Source organism: Quercus lobata, chromosome 2 (genome assembly GCF_001633185.2).
Source record: "Quercus lobata isolate SW786 chromosome 2, ValleyOak3.0 Primary Assembly, whole genome shotgun sequence".
NCBI lineage: Eukaryota > Viridiplantae > Streptophyta > Magnoliopsida > Fagales > Fagaceae > Quercus > Quercus lobata.
Window position 1 is genome coordinate 62,652,634 of NC_044905.1, and position 15,211 is coordinate 62,667,844.

The window sequence follows — 15,211 nt, forward strand, 5'->3', positions numbered from 1 at the left end:
GTACTATATGCCTTTTTTTTGAATATGGGCAGATTGGTACCCGAGCTTAGGAAGCTCGGGTACCAATCTGCGTTTAACCAAAAAAACCAAGGTACTATATGCCTTTTTTTTTAATATGGGCAGATTGGTACCCGAGCTTAGGAAGCTCGGGTACCAATCTGCCTAGCTTCAGAATCACCCAGGTTAAGCCACCGTAATTTTGAAATTACGCAGATTGGTACCCGAGCCCACGTAACTCGGGTACCAATCTGCATAATTTGAACTTAACGTTGGCCTCCTACGGCGAAAATGGCAAAATGGCCATCAAATTCTAAGTATTTAGATAATAGACCCATTTTGAAACAATATTACTTATTAGCAATTCGAGTTTGAGAGGCTCGATTTTGGATTTCAAAATTGAGCCTTCACGACTCGATTTTCATCATATTTCAATTGCAAAACTCGATTTATAAGCCTAAAATGAAATCAGATACAGAAGAAAAAAAAAAAAAAAGAAAGACGACGAAGAAAAAACCAAGAAAAAATCAGGGGTCGCGCGGCCAGGCTCGCGCGAGACCTGGGGTTGCGCGGCCAGGCTCGCGCGAGACCTGGGGTCGCGCGGCCAGGCTCGCGCGAGACCTGGGGTCGCGCGGCCAGGCTCGCGCGAGACCTGGGGTCGCGCGGCCAGGCTCGCGCGAGACCTGGGGCTCGCGCGGCCAGGCTCGCGCGACGGCGTGGCCGCGGCGTCGCGCTGCCCAGGTCGCGCGACCCAGGTCGTGCGGCCTCTGATCTGGGTCTATTAAGCTATATACTTTAAAAATGGGTCTATTAACTACCTGCATGATCATGGACTTACGCAGATTGGTACCCGAGTACCCTGGGCTCGGGTACCAGTCTGCATTCACCCAATGTACGGGTGAGTTGGCCCTGTAGTTTTTGAAATTGGCAGAGGTACCCGAGTTTCCTGGGCTCGGGTACCTCTGCCTAATTTCAATAACTACGGGCCCACCAAACCTGTACATTGGGTGAATTTTTTAAAGTTTTTTTTTGGGTTGACAAGACTTTGAGAATTAATACAAAATTTACTTCAATATGTACAGATGTACAAAAAAAAAAGAATTATAATTTTTCTTGTACAAGTTTTAAAATTTTGAATTGTTATATGATAGTTTATTATAAGTATTAATTGTTATTGTGGGTAGCTATGATCATTTTATTTTATTAAGTTTATCTAATGTTTTTATTGTTATGCAATTGTTATATTTTCCATGAAAGTAGTGACAAAACATTTCTCTTATATTTATTAAGAATAATGCACACACATTATTATTTACACAAATAACATTATAACAAAAAATAATGCACATAATCAATATTACATACAGTCATACACATCTAATATAAAGAATAATGCTAGAGATATCCACTATTTCTCAAAAAATTTTACAAACTGCTGATGTAGTGAGTAATTATTAGTAAATGAAAAAATTTATATTAATAAACAACAACCAATAAGAAGTTCACCATATTAACATTTTGTAAAAATTGTAAAATAGTTTGTGGTTGTAACATTACTCTAATATAAATTTATGACAAAGTGACACTTACAATCTACACAAAATTACTCTATTTGTTACTGTTGGAAATATTTGTTATAGGAAATAAAGTTTTTCTTGCATTCTTTTCAGCCTTACAAAGCTCCTGCCCACTTGTCTGACGCCAACTACCAACTTAATGGTATAGAGTGAAGCCAACTACTACTAAGTTAATGGTATACACTGAAGCCAACTTCAGACATATTGGTAGACACGCAGTTCAGTACGTTGACAACCACCCTCACCAGCTTACTTCTACAATTTATGAGATGGCTCTTGCACTTGCCAAGTCCATGTGAAGAGTCAGAATACCCATGTGAAAGAATACTTAAGCAGAAGCTATTGTTGGGTCACCATCTATGGATCTTAGTGTCAGTGTTTTTCCATTGAAGACAAACCATTTAACTGTTGGGTCCTGCCTGCTGTGTACATAGAGGTAATATAGTTAAATGTTTGTCTCATTGTGTTTACATGTGTGGTTCGTATGAGATTTTTTTTGCATGACCACCATTCATGAGTTGAGGTTGTGGCAAGATATCATTTTCACATATACAACTGCTGATTTATATATATATATATATATATAACTTTTTTCTCAAACAAAATGGAGCACAAGTATATTGTAACAAAATAAAATAGAACGAAACAATTGCAATTAGAAGCATTTTTTTTTTTTTAATGAACAAAACAAAATAACCAATTCATAATTACTAATAGTTGAAAGAGAGATAGTAAATCCATAAATTATTATATGCTCTAGAAGAATAATACATAAAGTTTAGACATGTACTTTGATTCGTTAAAATAAATGCAGAAAACAAAATCATCTATAACTTTTTTATTTTATTTTGTGACATGAAAAAATATTAAAAATGTAGCAAATACTTGTAAACTTGTGTATATATCGTACTGTCTGATTGCTTCTTAAAATATGCCCCATTCAACATTTATTTCTCTATCCTTCTAGATATTTAAAATTTAAGTTTACAACAAAAATTCAGATTTAAAAATTGTAAAAAAATTATGAAATAACAGGATTTCATCATTGATTTATGGGTTAAGCTATTTATGAGATAAGCAAGAAAGGCAAGTGTTGTGAATAGTGATAGTGGAAAAAAAGTGAACGTGTATACAATATCACAATCCCATTGGGGGGAATTTGAAAATTACCATAAACCATATGTGTAAATAACAAAAAACTGAAGAAGAAGAAAAAAATTTGTGTCATTGTCATTATATTTGCCTATGCTTTGAAGAATTCATTTCATATTTTATGTTTCTATGTATTTATTTATTTAGATGTAAAAGAATACTATGTCATTGTATATTGTTTATTCTATAATTTACAAGTTATCTAAATATTAAATAAAACATAGTTTTTGTTAACAATTTCCTAGCAGCCAAGTATTGCAATTAAATATATTATAAATTATAGATATGTGATTAAAACGTTTGAAAATTATTTATATCTCTATACAGAAAGTTTACAAGGTTGAGTTTGAATATAAATTGTTTTTATCATACCTCATCTTTATTTAAGTGGTTATAGATGATGACAACTTTTATATTGTTAATAACAGGTCGGTGATGGATTTTCACTTTTTCTATGTGTACTATGACGGGGAGATGTATTATCATGAGTTGCACGGGTTGTCATACCAAGGCTCGAACCAAAAGCAAAAATACGTTAAGGTGAAACGTGGGATAGGGCTTACGAACTTGCAACGAAGAATATTGAAGGCGATGGGGTTAGACCACTCTAGGCATAAGATTTCCATCGTGTATCGAGCACCTCAACGGGTTGTAGACACACAGGTTTTCTACAATTCACTACAATTATCGGGTGGCACCGAAGTGAAGATGATGTGGGAAATGGTTGCACAAATGGTGGCTCGAGGATTCATTGCTTCGGATCTCTATGTCACTATTGAGCCCGCCACAGTAGAGGCTGGAGAGGGTTCAGAACATACTGTTTTCGATGGAAGAGTAGATGAGCACATTGAGTCAATACCAGAAAGATCTTATCAAGGGTGTGTACAGAACACAGGAGATTTGTATGGCAGTGAACCATGGCAGACATTTGCCCATGGGAACTCGATTGAGGAGGAGGAAGGGCCCCAGCAAGTGCATGAAGGAGAGCATTTAGCTGATGATGAGCTCCATAGGGGCACATCCGACAATAACCATAATGATCACGGACTTGGTGATGATGCAACCCATATCGATGTTACTAGGGATGACTTCGAGGAGCTCCTAGATACCATGGGTGAACATGAGGATGTTGATCATATCGAAGATGTAGTTGTAGAAGAAAATAGAGAGACATGCCCCGGTCCCGATCCTACGCCGGAATGGTTCACCCAAAACAGTTGGGATAATATGTTTGATCCATCACCGGTTATGCAAGCGGAAGTATTACCATGGATGCCTGGGGAGCAACCAATTAAAGGGATGGTATTCGCGACTAAATTGGCGGTGCGACGTGCGTTGACTTGGTACGCAGTGCGAGAGAATTTTAGCTTCAAAACTGAGCATTCAGACTCAGAGAGGCTTATGGTGAGTTGCGAGAATGATTCCTGTCCATGGTCAGTCCGTGCGATATGTTGCAAGGGAGACAATATCTGGAAGATCGCAAAATGCAAGGGCCCCCACATGTGCGACAAAATTCAGAATGCTCATGATGGTCGGATGATTGATTCGGTGTTCTTAGCATATGTACTTGAGCGCTATATACGAGAAGACCCTGCGTATAAGATAAAGAACTTACGCCACGTTGCTTTGGCAGAGTTAAAACACGAAATATCTCATTACAAGGTATTCTATTCTTTAACTTGCATTATATTTTCAATACAACATAGAGACATCAGTCTTTTCGGAAGTATAATCATGATATTTTTTTTCCCAAAACCCATGAATACTTTATATTATGAAAATTGAAATTGAAAAAAGAAAAGAAAAAAAGGAATGCGGAGCGAAGAAATATTATAGTCTTACAAGTCTTGATTTGTTTTGTTCAAGTTTTTTAATTTAACTTGTATTCATTTCTAACGTAATCATTATGGTTCACATACAAGGTATGGGATGCCAAACAAAAGGCCGTTGCATCTATATACGGGGATTTTAAGGAGTCTTATGCGGAGTTGCCGCGTTTTTTGGCAGGACTGAAGGACGCAAGTCCGGGTACAGAGTATAAGTTAATAGTCGACGATAATTATGAACAGGGAACCTGTACATTCAAGTCCGTATTTTGGGCATTTCGTCCATGTATTGTTGGGTTCAAGAAGTGTAGGCCTGTGATTAGCATTGATGCAACCCACCTCTATGGAAAATATAAAGGGAAATTGATGATTGCAATGGCGACAGATGCTAATAATAAAATTTATCCAGTAGCCTTCGCCGTTGTCGAGAGCGAGAGCACAGAGACTTGGGGTTGGTTCTTGGCTTGTATAAGAACATATGTTACTGACCGGAGACACCTGTGTGTCATATCTGACAGACACCCTGGGATACAAGCTATCTTTAGAGACAATAATCGGGACTTTTCCCTGCGGCCTCCCATGACAGAACATCGTTACTGCCTTCGTCATGTATGTAGTAACGTCAACACTAGATGGAACAATGAAACTTTAAAGAATCTAGTATGGAGGGCAGCAAGTGCTACCCAGGAGCGAAAGTTCAATGCCACCTTCGAGTTAATTGAGAATGTCAACCGGGATGCGCACCAATATCTAAAGGATGTGCCCAAAGAGAAATGGGCTCTAAGTTTTGACAAGGGTTATCGTTATGGGGCAATGACGACAAACGTCTCTGAGTGCTTCAATGGTGTTCTAAAGGGTGCTCGTAGCTTGCCCATTACGGCAATGGTGAAATACACATGGTTCAAATTGAATTCTTATTTCGATGATCGTCGCAATAAGAGCATAGCACAGTCAACTTCGGGACAAAAATGGACTAAATATGCCTTGGATATCTTCATGAGAAATAAGGCGAAGGCGGAGCGTCACAGGGTGACAAGATTGAGCGCGCAACAACAATCATATCAAGTAGATACACCGCATAATCCAGAGAGTGCTGGACATGGGGATCACACACATGGAGTTAATTTGTTGCAAAGAAGTTGCACATGTCAAAAATGGAAGTTGTACAAGATACCATGTTCACATGTCATTGCAGTTTGTATTAGGTATCGACATGATGCAGAGCAATACATTGACCCATGCTATAGCGTGGATGCATTGTTTCGGAGCTATGCTCCCGTTTTCCCTGTGTTGAAAGATAGATTATCATGGCCGGATCCTGAAGAAACTCGAACGGTCCTCCCTAACCCCCGATTGATTCGGGAGAAAGGCCGCCCTGTCTCAACACGAATCAGGAATGAGATGGACGAGGGTGGGAGACGGCCGAGAACCACACCGTGGAAGGAGGGGGGGAGGAAGGTGCAATGCGGGTTGTGTGACCAAGAGGGGCATAACCGAAGAACATGCCCTAAGCGGAATGAGGTACCGACAAGTGGTGGTGTCGCAGACTAGGTACGCTAGTTTTGAACTGTGGCATTCTTCTAAATGCAATTTGAAACAAAATGCATGCGTTATGCCATTCAATTATGTATTTTTATAAATGAAGAAAGATTGGAAAAAATTTGAAGGACCAACTATGACACAAATCGTTAAAAGATCATCTTTGCTTGTGTACATGTGGTAAGGAACAATTAGTCTCTTGACGATGCATACCCAATTCCAAAGTTTTGGGACTAAGACTTTCTCTTCTTATGCTTGGTGTTGATGACTGCATTATTTCTAGTGTTGATTTTGTATGTGTTGGATCATTATGTGTAAAATGGTAATGCCCATTTTTTACAAGTGTTTTTCGGGTCGTATCATCCATTGGATTGAAACAAAAAATAGGATATGATGTGAATGAAGTGATAAGTATTCAAATTCAGCATGCTGAAGTCTGTATTTTTGCAAAATATTTCAACAATTGATGGTATTCTAATCAACTCATTTTCCCATTTATCAACTGCTGTCATTTATCTACCACATTGTTAAGAAAAGTTCAAAAAAGTAGGACTTGTTTTGATTTTGTGTAATTATTACCATGAACTTCCAGATACTAATACTATAGTCTATTTGTTTGATATTATTTCATGAGCATGACTACTACGTTGCTGATTTATCTGTTTCTGTTGTTTTCCAAAGGATGCTTCTTCACATCATCTGGAGGGTTAAGGAGTTATGAACACCCCCATAATGAGGTGAAGCCTGTGCCAAGGGTGGACAGTTCTGGTCAGGTGTGTGGTGTAACTTTCACCGTGGATGAAGAGTCGAAGAGGGAAACTGTCGGCATGCCAAGAGTGGGAAGTGCTGCCAACTGCTCATCTAACAACTAATATTGTTATAGTTTCCTTTTATGGCATGGCTGTCATTATTAGTGGGCCTTGCCTTTGATCTCCTTTTTGTTATCATACTACTCTCATCTTGAATGGCTTGACAGCATTTTATGGGTGCTTAGATTTATATCCTTTTTAGTACTGTCAAAACTAAGACATTATTTTATGTTGCTGTACATGTTGCGTAATGTCAACCTAAGCCAGGATCTCAAGTTTCATACAAGAAATAATATGATTGCTCTTCAAGATTGATCAATGGTAGATTTCTATTTGATCTTTTTCTTTATTTTTATCGCTTCTTGAATCAGGCTTGGATGATGATAATAATTTCGGTCACATTCGTGATGATAATCAGGGCAGCTAAAGCATTTCAATGCTTTCCTATGGGTCTGCTTCATGATTTACAACTTTAAAGTAAATCATCACATGACAGATAAATACTGAAATACTGAAAGCATATACGAAACCATTCTAATTAATTCTCGTCAATTCAAAAAAAAAAAAAAAAATTACCCATCTTTCTTGGACTTTGGTGAACTCAGGTTCCAAGCATTCATTCATTATAATTTTAATTTACCAAAATCAATCCAAACAAAAAAAAAAAAAGAAAAGATTTAGTTCACCAAAGTCAGGTACAAATCTGATAGTTTTCAAAAAGAAGGCAGATTGGTACCCGAGTTTATTGAACTCGAGTACCAATCTGCGTGGGGAAAGAAATTGAGCACAAAAAATCCAAGGTCGAAATGCCTGTTTTTTCAAATTACGCAGATTGGTACCCGAGCCCAGGAAGCTCGGGTACCAATCTGCCTAAGTTAAAGATCACAACCAAAACTAGGCCAACGTAGGTTTCAAATTAGGCAGATTGGTACCCGAGCCCATCAAACTCGGGTACCAATCTGCTTAAGTTCAAGATCACCCAGGTACTGGGCCAGCGCAATCTACCAAACACAAACAATATGCTAAATTCCACCTACGTTTTCCAACTTCAACTACACTGTGACCACTACAGAGATCAATCGCATTATGCAATATGCATTATGAAGGTTCAAATGCCTTTTAGCATTCAGATGTATATTTTCCAGCAAATATTTCCAAAGCATAAAAAGCTAGATGAGGTTCATTCTATACAATAGTATGTCAAAACTTGACACAAACCAAAGCAATTTGGGAAAAGGGTGAACTGAAACATTTTATCTTGATGCATTATTTTATTCCACCAGCAGTAGAATGATTACATGAGAACTTCACATATGAGCAAACCTACTTCTCTTAAGCTTATAAGAGATGCAATCTGTACAGAATCAAAGATCTGTAAAACGAGAAAAAAGAAGTGCAAAAACATATGGGACCACAAACAACCCTGTGTGCAAACAGAATCCAAGATCTAATGTAACAATATGATATAGAGAAGAAAGTTGGACCTGGTTCTAAAAATTTGAAATTTTAAACCAAATAAACAGATCATGCACAAGCATGTGCATGCAATATGCAACAAAGTACCAATTTGCTTCTTGAGACCCACCATAGGCTTATCATAAAATGGAAAGTTCTGCATTTGACGCACTGCATTACTGGCAGCTGTTATTTCGGTAAACACAACCCATGCTTGGCCTCGAAGCTTGGGTGTCTTCAAGGCAACAACATCCAAAATCCTTCCATATTGTGAGAATAAGGCATAAAGGGATCTCTTCAATTCTGTAAAAGGAGGAAGAGCTGAATTAATACAATATGAAGATAATATAATGAAAATGTAATCACTCAGCCTCCATTTGTTTTTATGTAAACTATTTTCCGGAAACTGTTTTTCAATTTTTCTTATGTTCTGTATAATAAAAAATTACTAGTTAACAATAAGAGTTTTCATTGTCAACAGAAATTACACCAAAATCGTGGATAATGATTTACATTTTGGGAAAAGTAACCATTTTTCAAAACTAAGCCAGTGCCCCCTTTCTACCTCTCCTGACCAACACCCTCCCCCTCCCCCACTTTGCACTGCCACCATCAACACTCCCCACTCCCTCAGCTACCACCCTCCAGCTCTCTCATACACACGCCCCCCCCACCCCCCACAAAAAAACCATCTCTAAAATAGGACAGATTTAGGAAATTTGTTTATGAGTAATTGTGGTTGTTTTCAGGAATTAAAGTTGACATGTATGCAGTCATTTCCAAGGTGTGTGTGTGTTCCAAGGCACATGGACACGCAACCCCTTTTTCCATATCCTTGCTTCCTAGCTTAGAATCTCCTAGAAATTCTAAACTCAACAAAATTCCAAAAGAGCCATAATTCATAGGGGTCGCAGAAAGTAGAGTTTTGCTCTTGAATATAAAATTACCCATAAATAATAAAATAAAAGCCCAAATTATAATTGTAAGCCCTAAACTTCTAATTTCTTGTCCTTTTAAAACCAGAGGAATCTTACTTCAATTGGTCATGTGACACGTGTGTGCCCCATAAGATAAATTTTGAAACAGACAAATTTGTGAAGTAACAATGAAGTAGTCTTCCATGTCTTCATCAATCTCCCATTGCTCTTATTACCCCAATCTGCCTACTTTTTTCAGAATATCTGTTCTGAATTATCTCTACAAAGTCATCTTTTAACCTAAAAAAAGATTATTAAAAAAAAATTGCTAGGAAACTATATCTAAATGAAGATACCTTCATTATTGCAACTAGCATTGAACCCGCACAATGCGCGGGGAACATTTTACACATTTAAAATACCATCAATTTGACATAACTATACAATAAATACAACAGTTAATATGTTGATTAAAGGCTTTGTTTTAATAATGCCAATCAATTCAAAAAACAAAAATGACAATTGTGGGATATAGAGTTAGGTTTAATAACATTGTCAAAAGTCCAAAATTCCCCATAGCAGAAAATAAAGTCTACGAACTCATTAACCCAAAAAACATTTAGTGAGCTTAGCCATATTCTAGCCCTGATGAACTGTAAGTGCCAGCTCTGTTTCACTTGGATGAATTAGGCCATCATCATTCACCTGTAAAAACTATAGCACAATAGCACTTGCAAAAAAAAATTATGACAACTACATATCTTCTCACATGCATTATTTTTTTATTTTGTCCATCTTGAACATGCCAACTACAAAGGTATACACAATAAGAACAAAATGGATTCTTTGGTGTGCTAAATGGATGATTGTTGTCCATGTTTAAATGTAACCTCTATAATGATAGAAGCTAATACAACCTTTTGAGCTCCGCATTTCAAAAATTGTTTTCTTTAGTAGAAGTGCACTTCTATTCATAATCCACTCAAACTAAGAAGAACGTATTCAATAATAATATAAGGTAAAATTCCAATGTATAAAAACAAAGAAACAATATTTTAATATCTATTGGAAGAAACACTCTAAATTAAATCTATGAAAAGTTGAAAACCACAAAAGAACCTGAAACAAAATTGGAAAAGAAAAACAAATTCATATTTTTTCTCTGCCAAGTTACACTTTGCTCAATCTTTTGTAGTTTGAATTCTAAGTATGCATCTTATAATCCTAGCCATCAAATCTCCTCCATGGAAGTTTCAAGCGTGTAATGGTCATAAGCACTATAGTGTCAAGAAAATTTTTACTAAACTAATGTCCAACGTTGAAGCACATACATGCTGGAGGAATTGCATCTAAAATCTCATCTTTAACAAATTTAAACACATCAAGTAGTTTGGATATTTTCTGTTTCTTAACTTTTTACATCAGAGAACAAAGGTAAAATTCCTTCTTTTCACCAAGTATAGACATTTCCTTCACTTCAGATAGACTATTATTTCTGATTTAATTTCTTGGTTCTTTTTTTTTAGGCAGGGAAAAAAACTTCTTAGCGTATGAACGATTCAACATAGTTCTCCAAATTTACCTAAGACACTATACACACACCATAAAACTATGTTCAAATCATATTGTATAATATAAACTAGTTCAAAATGCCTTAGAACAAGTAAATTTCATGACTAAAAGCAACAGGATTTTTTTTCCCCAGTCCAAGATAGAGAAACTTCAATTAAACTTAGCTACACTAAGTTCCAAAATGACCAACACAACCTCACAAGTCACAGCACCCACACAATCAAACTAGTTAAGTTCTTCACAACACATTATTCACCAAAAACTAAAACCCAAATAAAAAACTTACAATAACCACAAATTCAATGAATTCTAACCCATTCCCATTATCATTGACCCTCATGCAAGAAAAGAAAACAGTCTTATCCTGCCCTGCCCTTATTATCCACCTACAGAAACAGATAGAGAACAGCCTCAGAAGAAAATCATAATCAAACGGCCCAAAGAAATTATTGACCTGGACCAGGTCAGTCAGGATGGAAGTCCTAGTTTTGAGTTCCGGAAGACTAAAAGAATAGTTGAATTATCAAATACTGCAAAGCATGGGAGGTTCTTCTGAAGTTGGATGTTTGTGAGGAGGAGATTGCGAAACTGACTAGGTGGCACCGTATTGCTATGATACGCAAACTTTCAAGTGAGCAAGCTGCATCGGGGATACAGATTGATCCCACAACTATCAGCAAGTATGCGCGTGGCCAGCAGATGTCATTTCTTCAACTGCAACAGCAGACAAGGGAGAAGTCTCAGGAGATTTGGGAACGACAAGTTCAGAGTCTTTCTGCCTTAGATCGTGAAAATGAGAGTGACTCTGAAGGAAATAGTGATCTTGATTCATTTGCTGGGGATTTAGAGAATCTTCTTGATGCAGAGGAATGTGAGGAAGAAGTAGGTAACTGAGTCAAAGCATGACAAAGCAGATGGTGTTAAGGGGCTCAAAATGAGAAGGCGCCCATCCATAGCTCAGGCAGAAGAGGAAAACGAAGATGAAGCCGCTGAAGCTGCCAAATTATGCAGGTTACTCGTGGAAGATGATGAGGCTGAGAGGAGGAAGAAGAAAAAGACTAAAGTTGTGAGGGAGGAAACAGGGCTGGCTTTGGGCTTGCAACCAAGTTTTGGTTTTGAGAACACAAATCGGATCAAGCAAATTGTCAGTACTGCCCAACCTGATGGGTCCTATTCTTCCAAAGAGATATTTAATAAAGACATGAATGAGGTAGAAAATGTTATTGCGAAAAAAGGCAAGTATGGAAAGCTTTAGGTGAAAGCTTTAACGAAAAAGAATGATATCACAAGTGTTGGTCTAGTCAGTAAGAAAATCAAAATATCGGGAGATAAAGTCAAGGTTTTTAAGGACAAGAAATCTGCAAGAGAGAGTTTTGTTTGTGGGGCATGTGGTCAGCTTGGACATATGAGGACAAACAAGACAGGAAACATGAAAAATATGGATTTTAGGGTGAGATGGGCAGGGGATGCGCACCCTCAAAACCTTTTTCTTTTTCCCAGAGAATACACACCCCACAACCTTAATTATGGACTAACCTTTTTTTTGCTGTGAGGTGTACTTATTCTAGTAATGATCTCCTTTTCAATAATAGAATCCTAAACTGAATTTATACATTAAGAGAATCATGAAGCACATGCAGGAAACACAATTCTTGTGTCACCCCAAAGACAATTATGTGGTCCATCTTATCTTAATTTGGTCCGTACTAACAATGCCCCCCTTCTTTCTTTCTTTTTTTAGTGGAAATCGCCATTTTGTTAAATGATAGATCTGTAGTAGTATCTCTTTTCATTTACAATGAATGCTGGGGGTTTAATAATGTGGATTTGTTTGTCTATAACGTAAGTTTACATTATTAGTGCAATTTAAAGCTATAAAAGTCTTCTATCACTTCTGTAAAAAAAAAAAAAAAAAAACTATAAAAGTCCAAGATTTATACCTTCAGCCTTCAGTGCTTCCAATTTTTCATTCAAACACACTAAGTTCCAAATTCACCAACACAACCTCACAGCACCCACACAATCAAACTAGCTAAGTTCTTCACAACACATTATTCACCAAAAACTAAAACCCAGATAAAAAAATTAGAACTTCTTTCAAAAAAATCAACATGCTAAGTTCTTCACAACACATTATGCACCAAAATTCAAAAAAGTATGAAATTTCTTGAAAATTTAAAACAAAAACCAAGACATGGAATTGCAGCGCCAAAACCAGTTGGATTAGTGAAAATTAAGAGAAAAAGAACTCAAATTTTTCGGAGAGAGAGAGAGCTTACAAAGCGCCATTGAAGGGGAAATGGTCCGCTTAGCGACTCTGTGAAATGAAATTGAAAACCCTAATTGGTCGGACACAGGGAGAAGAAAGGGCGAAGAAGAAGATGAGGACGAAGACGACGTCGCACCACTGTCATCCAACGGAAAGGCCATTACCATCGCTCCTCCAACAACCACCAGTTTCCCTTCTCCTATTCCCTCAGGCGCGACGGCGACGGAGACCACGATTCCACTCCCCCGGCCATCATCGATACGCGAAAGCGATCACAACGACGTTTTTAATTTCTGCTGCCGATGGTGTGAGGGTGTGAGGGTTTGAACGTTTGGGGTTTGAACGTTTAGGTGTAAGTGAGAGTGAGAGTGAGACTGTGTTCTGGTAAGGGTGAGGGTGAAGAGAGGCCGAGAGCGAGGCGGCGACGGAGAATGAGGCAGATCGCGAGATTGAGAGGGAGAATGAGAGTATTTGCGAGATTGAGAGGAAGAATGAGAGTATTTGTGTGGAAATAGCTTTAGATTGAGAGAGGGAGATGAGGGAGATAGCGAGATTAAGAGGTTTCGTGTTTGTGGGTATGTTTTGCTCTGTTCTTGGTTGGGTATTGTGGGTAAAAGATGGTTTAAGTGTGGGGTACTAGGGAGACATGGCTGAGCAGTACTCGAGCTTCTTGAGCTCGGGTACCAAGTTTATTTTTTAAATTCAGATGCCAACGGCAGGTGCCACGGTGGAACCGAAAAATGGGGTACTCGAGCTCGCCAAACTCGAGTACCACAAAAAGTGGTATTTACCTATTTATTTCCCAAACAGTGTTGCGGGCCTAAATATTTCCAAAATACATGCTAATGGGCCATTTTTCCCATATTTTTGACTAAGTTAGTGGCTTACTTAAAAGCCCACCAAACCAACATAAACAGTTTGCTATAGACAAGAATAGTTTCACAAATTGTTTAATTTGTTGGGAAGATAAAAATCTTGGGGAGTTTTCTTGAGTAATTAATATAATATATAAAGATATACTTTGACCCAAAAGGTCTAAGCTCAATAGGTATGTGCTCAGTTATGTTATATTAACTACTTATTCTTTTTATTATTATTTAATGTAGGACTTCACTTATACGTGTAACTCAATATAATTCTCTCTTTATCTTGAAGGGAAAAACTTTTTATGAGAGGTTGTTCTTGAATCTTTTGTATGTGGAAGTACGCCCAACACAAACGTAAATATTATAGTTTAATCATGAGAGTTTGTTCGATCAAAGAACCACTGAATCTTTTTTTCAAGTGACCAAAATCAAAGTTTTCAGACCCAAACTATTTATTGAACCGTAAAAGAGAGAGGTTCAAAGTTTTTGAGGTCGAACAGGGATCGAACCGTGATGACGTCATAATTAATTTAATAATTAATTAAAGCCTAAATATATCTATATATGTGAGGGAAATTTAATGATTTTCAAGCATATATTTAATAATTAAATAAGAAAGTTAATAAAATAAAATAATAACCATGAAAACATTAAAATATATGATTAATTTTTGAAGTAAAGTTGAATATCTTTGAAGGATTTTAATTATAATTTTTTTTTATTCCTTGTAAGAGATAGATAATTTAATTAAGTAGAATAAAATTGTGTTAAGTTCTTTTTATAAAATTTAAAAAAAAAATGCTAAGGGGTTCATGGTTCTTGCCACCGGTTCATGCGGTTCAACCCCGGTTTTAGGGGTTCACGGAATTAACAAAAAATTCGGTTCTTTATGCTTAAAAAACTAGTTTTCATCCCGGTTCCTAATTTTTACAGTTCGACCTTCCAGTTTGGTCCGGGTCTGAAAACCTTGACAACAATCAAGTTTCAAGGACAACAGAATTGGATGATTCAATAGCTTAGATTATTCTTAAACTTTGATTTAAGTTTATGTTTTGTTATTGATTTTTCAAATTAAACTTCTTCTTTTTTTTTGATAAAAATTTTGTGCATCCTCGTAAAATATTTTCAACATGCTAATCCCAAGTACAAATACAATAACACAAAGTTGGGGCTCGACAAACCTAATCTATGGTTTCATCTCCCACATATGTGATAAAAACCATGAAATTATT